This window comes from Myxocyprinus asiaticus, chromosome 10, assembly GCF_019703515.2.
Source record: "Myxocyprinus asiaticus isolate MX2 ecotype Aquarium Trade chromosome 10, UBuf_Myxa_2, whole genome shotgun sequence".
Classification (NCBI taxonomy): Eukaryota; Metazoa; Chordata; class Actinopteri; order Cypriniformes; family Catostomidae; genus Myxocyprinus; species Myxocyprinus asiaticus.
Window position 1 is genome coordinate 44,233,860 of NC_059353.1, and position 13,196 is coordinate 44,247,055.

The window sequence follows — 13,196 nt, forward strand, 5'->3', positions numbered from 1 at the left end:
TGGCAGAAAAATAGAGAGAGGCCTACTTTTTTTTCTTTTTTTTTTTTTTCAGCTGAAGAGACCAGTCCTAGTCCTCACTGTATGGGCCATGCCGAAATTGGACTTCATGTATGCATCAAAGCGGTGTGCGTTTTCATGACTTATCCATTCTATAGAGCTTAAGTTAAGAAAACCATCTGGCTGAGAATGCAGTGGTAAAGCAGGTAATAAAAGACAGCGGATGGATGTTATTATGCTTGTGAAAGGAGGTGTGTTTACAGTCTCTATACATCTCTTTTATAAAATGCCTAATTGAACTGTGCTGTCACTCTTCTTTGGATTAGTATGATGGTATCCGCACCCTATTTTTAGAACTCCATTTCAGCACGGCCATGATGTCATTTATTTTGAAACCTCTATTGAGTCTCTTTTCTTTACTTGACACTCAGAGCTGTATTTATGATAACAAAGAGATGTAGCCACTCCTTTGACAGCATTTCTTAAGGCTGTAGCAGTTAGGGGTGAAACCACAGTTTGAAACCTTTTAAGATTGCTGTCTGCTTTGTACAGCACAGTAATGCTGACAACACATCCACTGCCATAAAGACCTTAACCATGATACTTATCCAATGACATCAGTACAAAGGTAAAAACATGCCCTTGTTCAATCCCACCCACTGTTTCTGTTAGTTATTAAAGGGTGTTGTTAAACTCTGCATTAATATATGCATTAATATAGAATTCAATTGATGTGCGCCATTGTGTGGTCACGGTTGTGTGCATAATAGTAACATATTTTTTTGTAATACAGTAGTAACATTAATGATAATGTTGATGATAATAATAATAGTTTGTTATTTAATATTACAGTAGTTTTATACAATAGTAATATTTCAGTCAGAATTTCTTTAAAACTTTAAAACCCTGAGGCTTTTCTTTTGGCAGAACACTCCAGGAAGACCTTTGAATTTCTGTGTGTAGTTCATAGAAGTTTTAATATTCTTTACATTTCAAAATATTTTGAAACGCTCCTCCGGTGCCATTCTCAATGCATGTTATATGCGAACCAAAGTATCGAGTATCTACATCTGAGATGGAGTTTGTGTGGAGTGCACAAATATTGGCGCTCTGTGAGCTGAAAACAGCAGCGCATCATGAGCCTTGTGCGTGCTGTGAGTGTGTGACAACAGAGCAGCGCTCATTCGCTTTGAAGCACACATGCAGAGTATATATTTATTAATTAAATGCGCCCTTTTGTGATACACACAGCTATTGTATGACTTCAAGAGACTTTCAGTGTAATGCACGATACATATGAACTACTTAAATGGTGCTTTTGCAATAACAACTATGTTATTGGACCAATACCCGATCCATTTAACTATGTCTATGGGATTGGTGCATCCCTAGTTAGGAATTGAAAACTATGTTTACAAACAAAAACTGATTCAAATAAATGCGGTCTCAGTTTTTGGTAGAAGAAAATGCTGTTTTAGTGTGGATGAGAGATGTAAACGTAGCAAAATCAATACGTTTTCAAACAAAAACCAATTGGTGTGGACGTGGCCTTGGTTTTTACCATTTTGAGTCATGTGTTTTTCACTCACCTGTTGCATAATGTGAAGCTGTTTTTGCACTGATGCCAGATGTATCATTCATTTGTTATAAATAATCTGATCTTTTGGTTTGCGTCCATAAAGTTATGGATAAAAAGAGAAAATAACTCTGTACTGATGAAGTACCTTTCATTTGAAAAATATGTAATTCTCTGGATTATCCAAAAATAGGCATTTCAGCGTGGCTGTTTAATATTGTGACAACCTACTGCAGCCCAGTACTTCCCTCACACAAGTAGGTCTAGATCAGCTGCCTGCCACATTGGAATGGAGGATGAAGCTCATTTAAAGTTTCCCAGGTTTTATTGAGGTGTTTAAACTGTGATGCTTGAGTGGAAATGAAGAACATGTATAACATCTGGTTTTTGGAGGAATGGGGCACCTTTCTCTTAGCAGCTTCCCCTGAAGTTTGCTCTTATTTGAGTAGCTTAGGATCAGCTTGAGCTCTGGGGCCTGTACCATGAAACCGGTTTAGGTGGCTAGCTAGGTAAGATTTAGTTTAGTTTGCATCATCACCATTGTAAATCATGCTGCACAGTTAACCTTCCCTGTAGCAGGGTTTTTTTTTCTGGGTAACGGGTCGCTAACAGATTCTGAACAAATCAGCTGTGAATAAAGTGACATCTTTGACACAATGAAGTCACTCCATCGAGTCTCTTAAAGGGATTGTTTACCCCCCAAAATTAAAATTCTCTCATTAACCCTCATGCCATCCTAGATGTGTATGACTTTATTTCTTCTGCTGAACACAAACGAAGACTTTTGAAGAATATCTCAGTTCTGTTGGTCCATACAATGCAAGTGTTGATGGCCAGATCTTTGAAGCTCCAAAATGCACATTAAGGGAACATAAAAGTAATCCATACGACTCCAGTGTTTTTAATATATGTCTTCTTAATATATGTGTAATGCAATCGCTTTAGGTGTGAAACAGATCAATATTTTGAGTTATTTTTTATTATAAATCTCCACATTCACTTTCACTTTCAAAATGTGATAGAATGTGAAATTGAAAGTGTAGATTTATAGGGAAAAAAAGGACATAAATATTGATCTGTTTCTCACCCACACCTATCATAACGCTTCTGAAGATATGGATTAAACCACTGAAGTCTTATGGGTTACTTTTATGCTTCTTTTATGTGATTTCTGGAGCTTGAAAAAACCTGGCCACCATTCACTTGCATTGTATGGACCTACAGAGCCAAAATATTTTTCTAAAAATCTTTGTTTTTGTTTTGCAGAAGAAAGAAAGTCATACATATCTGGAATGGCATGAGGGTGAGTAAATGATGAGAGAAATTAACATTTTTGAGTGAACTATTCCTTTAATGCGTAATTTACAGAAAGAATCTTAGAAATCTACAAAATCAACTCTTCATGATAAATTATTTATTCGAGAGTCTAAATATAGATTTTCAGCAGATGGAGTCTTGTATATTATTTAAATACACTATAATTGTTTTTCAATGACCTACTTTAGCCATAAAATATCGATGAAAATATACACATAATATAATGTTAGGCTATCTATAAAACAGCTAGTAAAATGGATTAATGATCGATTTTAAAATATTAAAAGCTTAAATACTCAAGATGCTATAGAAAGGGATGAATGCCTCCCAAACCCTCTCTTTTTATTATTATATGCGTACAGTATTCCGAGTGCTCACTTTTTAATTATTCAATAGTAGCCTATATTTATTTGTAATTGTATTAAATGATATCATGTTTAAAATGTAAGTGAATGTGAAAAGCATTTATATTTGAAAGTTTTTAAGCTTTTAAAATGAATAAGCCTGTGTTGTTGTTGTGGACCTATATGAATTCACTCACACATTCATAGATCAGCTGTTTTATATTTTAATCACATTCAGAAGTTTTTTCCAGCAGTCCTCTTGAGTTCTCGCAGCAGCTGCGGTGTTTGTTCTTGCTGTGTAAATGTCTTTAATTTCTTTATAATTGTACAGTGATCCCTTGTGCTGTGTATATGATGTGTTTTAATTCTTAATCATTTCATGGTGTTCTCTTGTGCTGTGTAAATGCATTTTTAATTTTCATATTTTTATAACAATCTTGTTGTGGCGTTTAAATGTTTTTAAATTAAAATTTTCATAACGATCAGCCTTCAGCAGAGAAGTAAATCCCGCTGACTCTCTCACGAGAAGTGAATTGCGTTCTCTCTCTATCTCTATCTCTATCTCTCTCACTCTCTCCATGTTTCATGCGATTGGCTGTTCGTTGCAAACGTCACTCATTCATGCGTACGCTTGCGTGAACTAATCTTAAACTCAGGATTAAATTTAGAGATGACAGGGAAAGTTGATAAAGATGGTTGTGGTACCAATTAAGCCTGATAGGATTGGTTTGGTTTTGTCAACTCAAAACCAATCATGTAACCCTGAGTTTGTTCAACTAGCTTCATGGTACAGGCCCCTGGACTGATGTGTTTTTTTTTTTATTTGTTTTTTTTTATTCCTGTGTTTCAGGAAGGATTGTAGAGTACAGCTGGAAGTACCTTGTAGAAGAAGTACCTTGTTAGACATTGGAACATCATCCACTGCTGTTTTACAGCGGGTAAGTAAATATGCAGTTTAAAACACGTTTAAACACACAGGATATTCTTATGAAGAAGAAAGGTGGAATACTGACTGAATAGGAAGGATGCAACAAAATAAAACTTTTGTAAAATGAACATGCTTTATTTTAAACTGTTGCTCCTGTTGTTGATATGTAGAGTTTCTCTTTTGTAGGACTGTCTCAGAACAGTCGGCATTAGGGCTGGCCGATATATCAGATATTCACACTATATTCGCAACCATTTTTCTGGTAATAAAAATGTAGCTAGACTGTAAATATTGCAATGATATAGTATTTCTGGTTTAGACATCAATCGTAAAAATTCTGTAAATTTGTTTTAGCGTCAGCAATCAAAAAATGTACATGTCCCCATGTTGCATACGTTGCACACGAATGTACATATTGGAGCATATTAAAGAAAATGAATAAATCTCAATCTTCCATGTTCATTTAGTAAAAAAACAGAATGGAAAGCACGCCTTGATAATTTTTAACTAAATTATTTTTTGCATTTTGCATTTGCATGCTAGAATGGCTGTTTGATTGAAAGGCCATTTAAGAGCAAATGCATAAATGTTGAGTTACAGTATATACAGTAGGGATGTGTACGAGTAATCGAGTACTCGTTCTGCACCATCTAGTCGACTATTAAAAGCACTACCTACTCTAATATTGCAAATGTATTTTTCTTTACGCATTTGCCTGCCATGAGGAGAGCTGAATACTGTTTTTTCCATCAGAATCTCTTACTAAATCTCGCAGTTACAATTGAGTCCAATGGGGGCGCTGTGGATGTGTGATGGCAAGGGTTTGGATGAGAGAAGAAAATATGATGCCGTCTGTGCTTTTGAAAGCAAAGCCTAGTGTAGCACAAGCAAAACTTGTAATATTTAGATTCTTTTAGAATTCTACTCTTTTGATATTCGGTTCTTGTTGGAGCAACTTGCAAAAATGTAATGGCTTTTATGTAGACTCAGGTTATTTAAGCAATATCACACAAGCAAGAGTGCGATATGGCCCTACATCAGCACTGCGGCTGAGTGCCGTAGGTAATCACAGCAGTGCTGATTTAGGGCCTTATAGCACGATTGCGAGTGTGATATTGCTTATATACAACAGTTCAGTGAACAAGTAAATATAAAAAAATGAGGAAAAACTGAGTACGGTCATAAAAACGCATTTGTGCGTGGAACTACTTTCTTACGCGGTGGATCAGAATCTGCTGTTGCTGCTTCAAAACAAATGATGCGACCAAGCCTTCATTAGTAATTCAAAAATGTCACTTCAGAAATAGTATCAGGGCTTATGCTGTTTCTAACAAGTTATTGGATAAACAAGGATGGATGTGTGTGTGTCTGTGTGTGTGTGTGTCTGTGTGTGTGTGTGTGTGTGCGAGAGAGAGAGAGAGAGAGAGAGACGGAGCGTGTGCGATCACCTGTTGCCACTCCCAAGCAGAGATGCTGTCAGCTTTCTGAAGATCAGCTTTCTCAGTGGTAAAATAGCCGTCCAAGCGGGGGTATTCCTCTCTATTTCGCGGTAGCCGGTGCACTAGAGTCATTCACTATAAAAACCGCAATGTCCTCCGCCATTTTAAACAGTATTTATCCAGCGCCTTGAGTTCTGTAATCAATCAGTCTGTTGTGTCTCTCAGCTGTGATGAGCCGTAATGCTGAAGTTGTTCGTTTAAAGCCGTTTAAAGCTATTTCCTAGCTTTAGTAGTGTAGTAGCGATCATGGAGCGCTGTTGTATGTAAACAGTGGCTGAGGCGGATTCACTTCACGTCACCAACTGGCTCATATTACACTCAAAAATGATCTTTTGCCACCACTTGCTAGCTAACATATGTAATGTCAAAAAAAAAAAAAAAAAAAGGCAAACAGTAGCTCTTAACACATCTGCACTGCTCTTACACTTTAGTTTAGAACGGCACGAACACAAGCGGAGTGATACACACACAGTGAAGCATCCGAGTGCTGATGGTGTCAGACCATCAGTGCTCATGGAACGTCTCTCGTCCAATCAGATTCGAGGACCGGAACTAACTGTTGTGTATATATATGTCCATTACCCTAATGCCGTCAGAATTGGTTTCTATTTTTCTAAGGTTTATTTATTCATTTTTATTAATTTATATTGTTCATGTAATTTTTTCCCCAAATGAAAAGCAAAGTTTGTTGTAATTACCTAATTTTGAAACCATTCATGGTAACGTTTGTGAATAAAACAAAATACATTTCAGGTACATGTTCATTTTAACTTGCGTTTTAATTTATGAGTAGTCGATTACTCGTGTTTTTTTTTTTTTTTTTTTTTTGTGGGTTAGAGTACTCGACTACAAAATTACTCAAAAATGCCTGTCCCTAATATGTAGTAGAAATTGATTCAAAGGCTTAAAATTATTGTTTACTGAATTATATTTTATATATAATTTTATATGTCACCCAGCCCTAGTAGGCTCTCTGATGTAAACTGTTGATGTCCAATGGAAAATGACATCCATTTCTCATGGTAATACGAAGCATCCTTTTAAGAATTAAAGAGTTGCATTAATTTATTAAACAATGGGGTGATATGAATATAGCCTTTGTGCCAGTTTTCCAGGACTCGCCATCAGAGACTCAAAGATGAAATTACGTGTCCTTCGATTAATTTACCTCTCATTTTTCAGCTCTAATGATGTGTTCTGTTATTGACATTTAGACAGCATACACTTACATTCATTAGCATCACTGTTACAAAGCAGTTCAGCTTTTAATGTGTTCTCTCAGTTTCTTACATTATTTCTGTGCTATTTTAAGGCAAGTAATAGAGCAGGATTCTATTGGTTCCTCCTGTCAAAGTTAAAACCCGAACTGATCTGCATATCTCTGCCAGTCCGATTTGAGAGAATCCATGTTCATTCAGGCTGATGGGAAAGGCTTTTCAAAGCTGGCATTGTTTGAGCACTGTTTCTGTAGTTTCTACGCTTGTTGCAGCGGCTTAACAAAACCTCTGGGCTTTGTGCGTCCCTGGTGAAAAGCTTCACTTGTTTTATATGTAAGCCATCTAAAGACATTGGTGCCTGGGGTCTGGAGCATTCTGGGATTCTGGGCACTTCAAGGTTTATTCTGTTTCATTTTGCTTTGAGGAATTAACTGTCTTACAAAGCGACAGCGTTAAGACTGCAGTGAGGACTTATGGGGGCCGCAGGAGATGAACACCTGCACACTCTTCCTCTGCAGGTGATGCAGGAGAAAGACTGTAGATACCAGAGATCCTTATTCAATCAAGGACATTCACTCTTTTCCACTACATAAGCTTCATGAAAACATCTCTCTCTTTTGCTCTGTCTCATTCTCCTGGTCCCATGTAGGGTAGGCGGTATGACCAAAGTCGTATTTCATGGTGCAAGTAATTTTATATTATGGTAACTGTATACATTGCAATATAATTATTTATGCTGGAAATTCAATTGAAATTATTTACAGATTAAATAACCATGTGGTAATGCCCATATTTGGATAATGGTATCCCTACAATTTATTATTTGAATCAGAACCACAATTTTGGAACCAGAGACAGACTGCTATAGAGGTCAACAGTCGGGTTGGGGAAGTACAAATCCTCCATTTTCTCCATAGAGAATTGTTGTTTTTTTTAGCAATTTTATCTAAACATTACAAGACAGACTTTCCATGAGCTTAGAGATTGAGCGATAGTATATGCTTATGTTGAAGCTAAATTTAAATTGTCAATGTAATTTCAAGCATCCATCCAACTGTACATCTATGAATATTTTGCAGTGCTTTTTAAGTATAAAATACCATTTTTGATAATGTAGTCAGTTGTTTTGTGTTGTATTGTTTCTTAATGGATTACATCATCATTCACAACGCTTCATTGCTGCAGTCACCCACAGACCCCTCTCAGTGCCTTCCAGTCGCTGACTTTAACATAGCTTCTGCTGTCCTGATTACCACCCTCCTTATTTACCCTATTGATCGTTGACCCTACTGATAAGACATGCAGGACTTCAGTGCAGCGGAATGCAGATCTGGAACTTGCTGCAGTGGGCTGAATCGAAAAGAGACAAATCTTATTGCGCCTGGCGTCCTCTCGTATGAAGTACAGCAATACATCTTTTCACAGCGATATTAGAATCTCTATTTTATTTCATATGCGGGTAGTGAGGCATTAAATTCCATAATAGTCCAGTACTTCTTATGTGTCAGAACTGGCAATATCAAATAACAGTGTTCATCGATCATGTGTATGGGATAATGGTTCCTTGCTGTGTGATACTGTGGCTTTATGTCTGATCCTATATGATCTAATTAATAATTATAATTTTATTTATCACACATTATACATTTTGCACATATACAGTGAAATTCTTTTTTTCACATATCCCAGCTAAGCTGGGGTCAGAGTGCAGGGTCAGCTATGATACATTGCCCCTAGAGCAGATAGGGTCAAGGGCCTTGCTCAAGGGCCCAACAGTGGCATCTTGGCAGTGCTGGGGCTTGAACCCCCAACCTTCTGATCAGTAACCCAGAGCCTTAACTGCTGAGCCACCACTGCCCCTGATCTCCAAGACTTTATAAATTAGACAATGGGCAATATAATGCCAATTTTTATGGTAGTTGACATTTAAACAATTTTGGAAAATTGACATTTTAATGCGTAACATGGCCATATTTATGTCCTCATTCTTATTAAGAGACTACATGGAGTATTTGTACTTTAAAAAAATTCACTTACAAACTGTATATATACACACTCACGACCACTTTATTAGGTACACCTGTACATCTACATATTCATGCGACTATCTAAACAGCCAATCGTGTGGCAGCAGTCCAGTGCATAAAATCATGCAGATACGGTCAGGACCTTCAGTTAATATTCACATCAACCATCAGATTGGGGAAAAAATGTGATCTCAGTGATTTGCACCGTGGCATGATTGTTGGTGCCAGATGGGCTGGTTTGAGTATTTCTGTAACTGCTGATCTCCTGGGATTTTTACGCACAACAGTCTGTAGAATTTACTCTGAATGGTGCCAAAAACAAAAAAAACATCCAGTGAGCGGCAGTTCTTTGGACGGAAATGCCTCGTTGATGAAAGAGGTCAGCAGAGGATGGCCAGACTGGTTCAATCTGACAAAGTCTACAGTAACTCAGAAAACCGCTTTGTACAATTGTGGTGAGAAGAATAGTATCTCAGAATGCTCATTAATCATTATTGAAAATGCTGTCAATATAAATAAGTGCAGTTGATATCTATGGGCAGCTGCCATCCTGTCTTTCTCTTAACACATGGCAGAGCTGAAGCCCTTGAGGATTGGAGACTTGCCATTATAGCCATTCATGTAGATGTGTGTGATTGTTGTCATGTGGACTGGGCGTTATAAAGAAAAACACAATACATGACCTATTTTGGCTTGTTAACTGGCCGAGGGCCTTTGGTTTGTGACCTTTACCAAATACGGCTTTAAAACGGCATGGGGGTGATTCAATTATGATCCATAATTTTGGGGTGAACTTTTCTTTTAAAGTTTGATCCAGGCCTTTTTAAAGAGCTTTAATAAAGCTCTAGTACTGTATCTCGTTTCAAAGCTCCGTAGGCTTGGAGAAAGGATTTTTAAATCTGTTGATGTAATAACATTATTTTTTTCATTTGGCTAAGAAGTCGCATGCTGTCAATGATATTGCAGATCTTTACCAGGGAACTGTGGTTCTGCAGAGCATTCCCTTATCTGGAATTATTCAGTGCAGATGTGTTGGACGACATGAACGCTATCATTTTCTGAGGCACAGTGAACGGAGGTGCCGGTATCTGATCAGGTTGTGTTGAATGAGTTTAATCGGTGTGCTGAATGCAGACTGGCTGATTTAAATCATGAGCCACGCGTTGTCTTGTAGAAATTAAGTTGTACTGCCACATTCAAAAATGATTTCCACCCAAATTTTTCATTCCACAAGCCTTGTTCTTAATTTTAATTAATCATGCTTCCTAAGGCAAGCATCAATATTGCTCCTAATGTGTAACTCCCACAGTGTTTGTGCTATGGACATGTGTGATATCCCAAATCGTGCAGCTTGTTTGAGGACAAATGTACATTTTCAAGCAATTGAACTTAAGATTTTCACACGGTGAATGATAAAATGCTCAAAAATCCTGATTTACATTCATGGAAAACCTGAAGAAATCAGTTAATTTCAAAATTGGGTTTTCAAGGCCTGGAAAGGTCATGGGAAGTACCGTAATACATGCTCTAGCTATCTCTAAATATTGCACTTTTGTTGAGTAAAACTTGGCCGCAAGCCATAGCCAAATTGATTTCCAATTTATGATTTAATATATCAGTGAATTGGTCTGCATTTGAATGAGTTTTAAAAGTCCTATTCCAGTAATCACAAACTGCTGGAAAGATCTTAGAAAAGTCATGGAAATTCATTCGTCAAAATGTTTTGGAACCTTGATGGAAAAAATCTAGTCTTTTAGTTATCTGCCTTTTTTTTAAAATAATAATTATTATTATTATTATTATTTTTTTTTTTTTTATTGAATAAGATGTGAAAAAAAAAAAACAGTAGTTATTGTCATTTTAACCTTGTTTTTGCCATTTGCTTTTAAATAAAGAACCTCAGGTGCAAATTGCAGGTTTCACTAGTGATCATCTGCTGGTTCCACATCTGTGCGTGAACTGCATGAAACCACCATGCTGCTAATGCTTTATTGCGTTATGGGGCACATATGTGTTTGATGGTATGGAGTTCGCAAAGGGCTGTTATGACCGAGAGCTGTTTAGACTGCCCCCTGACCCAAGATGCCTTCAGCTTGTGAATTAGTGCTGTCCTGGCTGGTGGGCTGCTTTACGTGGCATTAAACATCACAGCCGTGGGTCCACTTGAGTCATTTCTTCTAAGAAGTCTTCCACTCTAAAGGCTGCTGGGGTTTGGTTCAAATGTGCAAATCAAGACCTGAGACCCTTCTTATAAATCTAAATACATTCAATTTCAACCATATTTGATCTAGGGAAGTGGTGCGGCCAATTATATAATTATAATTATAACACTATAAACTGTTACATTTCATTTTTATTCTTTCTCCTTCTAATGTTGATATGGAAAAAACGCCATACACAGACGTGACAGCGGTTAAATCGGCACTTACCTATATGATGAGGGAAACCATCCAAAACACTTTGAAAATAGTAGACTTTGACTTCTGAGATATATAAAATTAGATATATTGAAAAGTAGATATATTGGAAATTATTTTTTGTTTTCATATCGGTGCAACCTTAATACTAATGGTTTAACATGCAATTTTACAAAAATTTAGTCTGCCTTTGTTTCATGAATAAAGCTCCCCAAGCAGCAAATGTGAGTGAAAATTGGCCTTGGCATGTAAATAAAAATTGCCTGTGTGCCAGTAACTTTACACAATGTAAAGTCTAACATAATAAAACATGGTATAAATAGAAATAGGGTACAACGGGACTTGGGGGGTGGGGGGTGGGGGTGGGGGGGTTTCAAGATTGAAAAAATACATGTCTTTTTATTGAATATTGATGGAGCAACATTATTTGTGTGAAGAAGAAAAAAATAAAATATATATATTTTTTTTTAATAAAGGTGGCAAGGAAGCCTTTTACCCCACACGTTTGGGGTAAAAGGCCTCTTGGGGGTTATAGCGATATAGTGTAAATATAGGAACATTTACATTTAGTCAAATACTTTTGAGACAGCAAGATGCTTTTTTTTCAGTAACAAATTAAGTTTGTTACATTCGCAAAATAACCCCTTCAGAAAAGGGTTAACCATTTCCTGTTAATTTCACATTTGGCATTTTTTAATACCTCAAATATTCTATAAATAAATTGATCGCCATTATGATTGGATCAGTCGGTGTGAGCCAACTTTGAACATTTTTCATGACAAATCTATTGCCCCACTTAAGAAAATTGTGTTTTATAAGGGCATTTATCCCCTGCAAAAGGGGGGCTTTTCACTCCAAATACTATCCATTCACTTATTGGACAGTTATTTAAAAAAATGACTTGGAAAAAAAAAAAAGCTTGATTTAATTACCTTAAACAACACTTAATGACAAATGTATTTTGTTTTCAAATAAATGTGATAATTTCAGGGACTCATTAGCTACATAAATTTGCAACATTATAAAAATATTAAGTATTAGATCAAATTACCTCAAAATCAAACGTTAGACATTGCACGAAATAATCTCATATATCAGGAATATTTTTGCAGTGTATAGTGGCAAACAGGTGTTTGGGATAGTACTGTGGTAGTTTTTGTTACTATTTAGTGTCTTGGGAGAAAATAAAATCAAAAGTGACTTTAACCCCAGGGGGCCTTTAGCCCTGTTGAACCATAAGTATGATAATCAGACTCTCACTAATATAAGTAACATTTGTGAACAATATGATATAAGTAACAATATGATTCTGCAAGTGATGAAGTAACTTGTTTTGTCACCAATATGCAAGGAAAAATTGGTAATTCAATTTGGACAAAAATGTAGTCTTAAAATACAAATCATAAAATGCAGTTTGATTTATGGTAATATATATATTACTACATTTTTGTCCAAATTGAATTACCAATTTTTCCTTGCATATTGGTGACACATATATATATATATATATAATATATATATATATATATATATATATATATATATATATATATATATATATATATATATAAAATGTACCTTTAACAGGTGTGGCAAAAACTTGGTCATTGTTAAAACTAATCTCATGCTTCAGAACTTTCAAAGTTCCTGGAATTTGTATTTGTCAAAAACTTTCAATTTAATTTATCACTGGAGTTCCCCTGCTATTTGCCACTCTACCCTCATACTTTCTCAGAGGAGATCAAAATGGACTTTTTATTTCCAGCTCCTTTGAGACACTTTTTTGTTCCAAAGGACATTTTTTGACCTGAACAAAACAGTGACTGCCTGAGGCAACCCTTTCCCTATAACCACCTGTATGCATTGGCAGTCTC

General features: G+C 36.3%; 1 protein-coding gene across 3 annotated transcripts in view; it reads left to right on the forward strand.

Moving 5' to 3' along the window:
* The window catches only part of LOC127447376 (double-stranded RNA-specific editase 1-like), a 216,039-nt gene that overhangs the window by 71,947 nt on the left and 130,896 nt on the right, over positions 1 to 13,196 (forward strand). For all 3 annotated transcript variants that reach the window (XM_051709208.1, XM_051709211.1, XM_051709209.1), the window contains exon 2: positions 4,085 to 4,172. The gene's annotated coding sequence lies outside the window, so the exon portion shown is untranslated. The remainder of the gene's footprint in view (positions 1 to 4,084; positions 4,173 to 13,196) is intronic.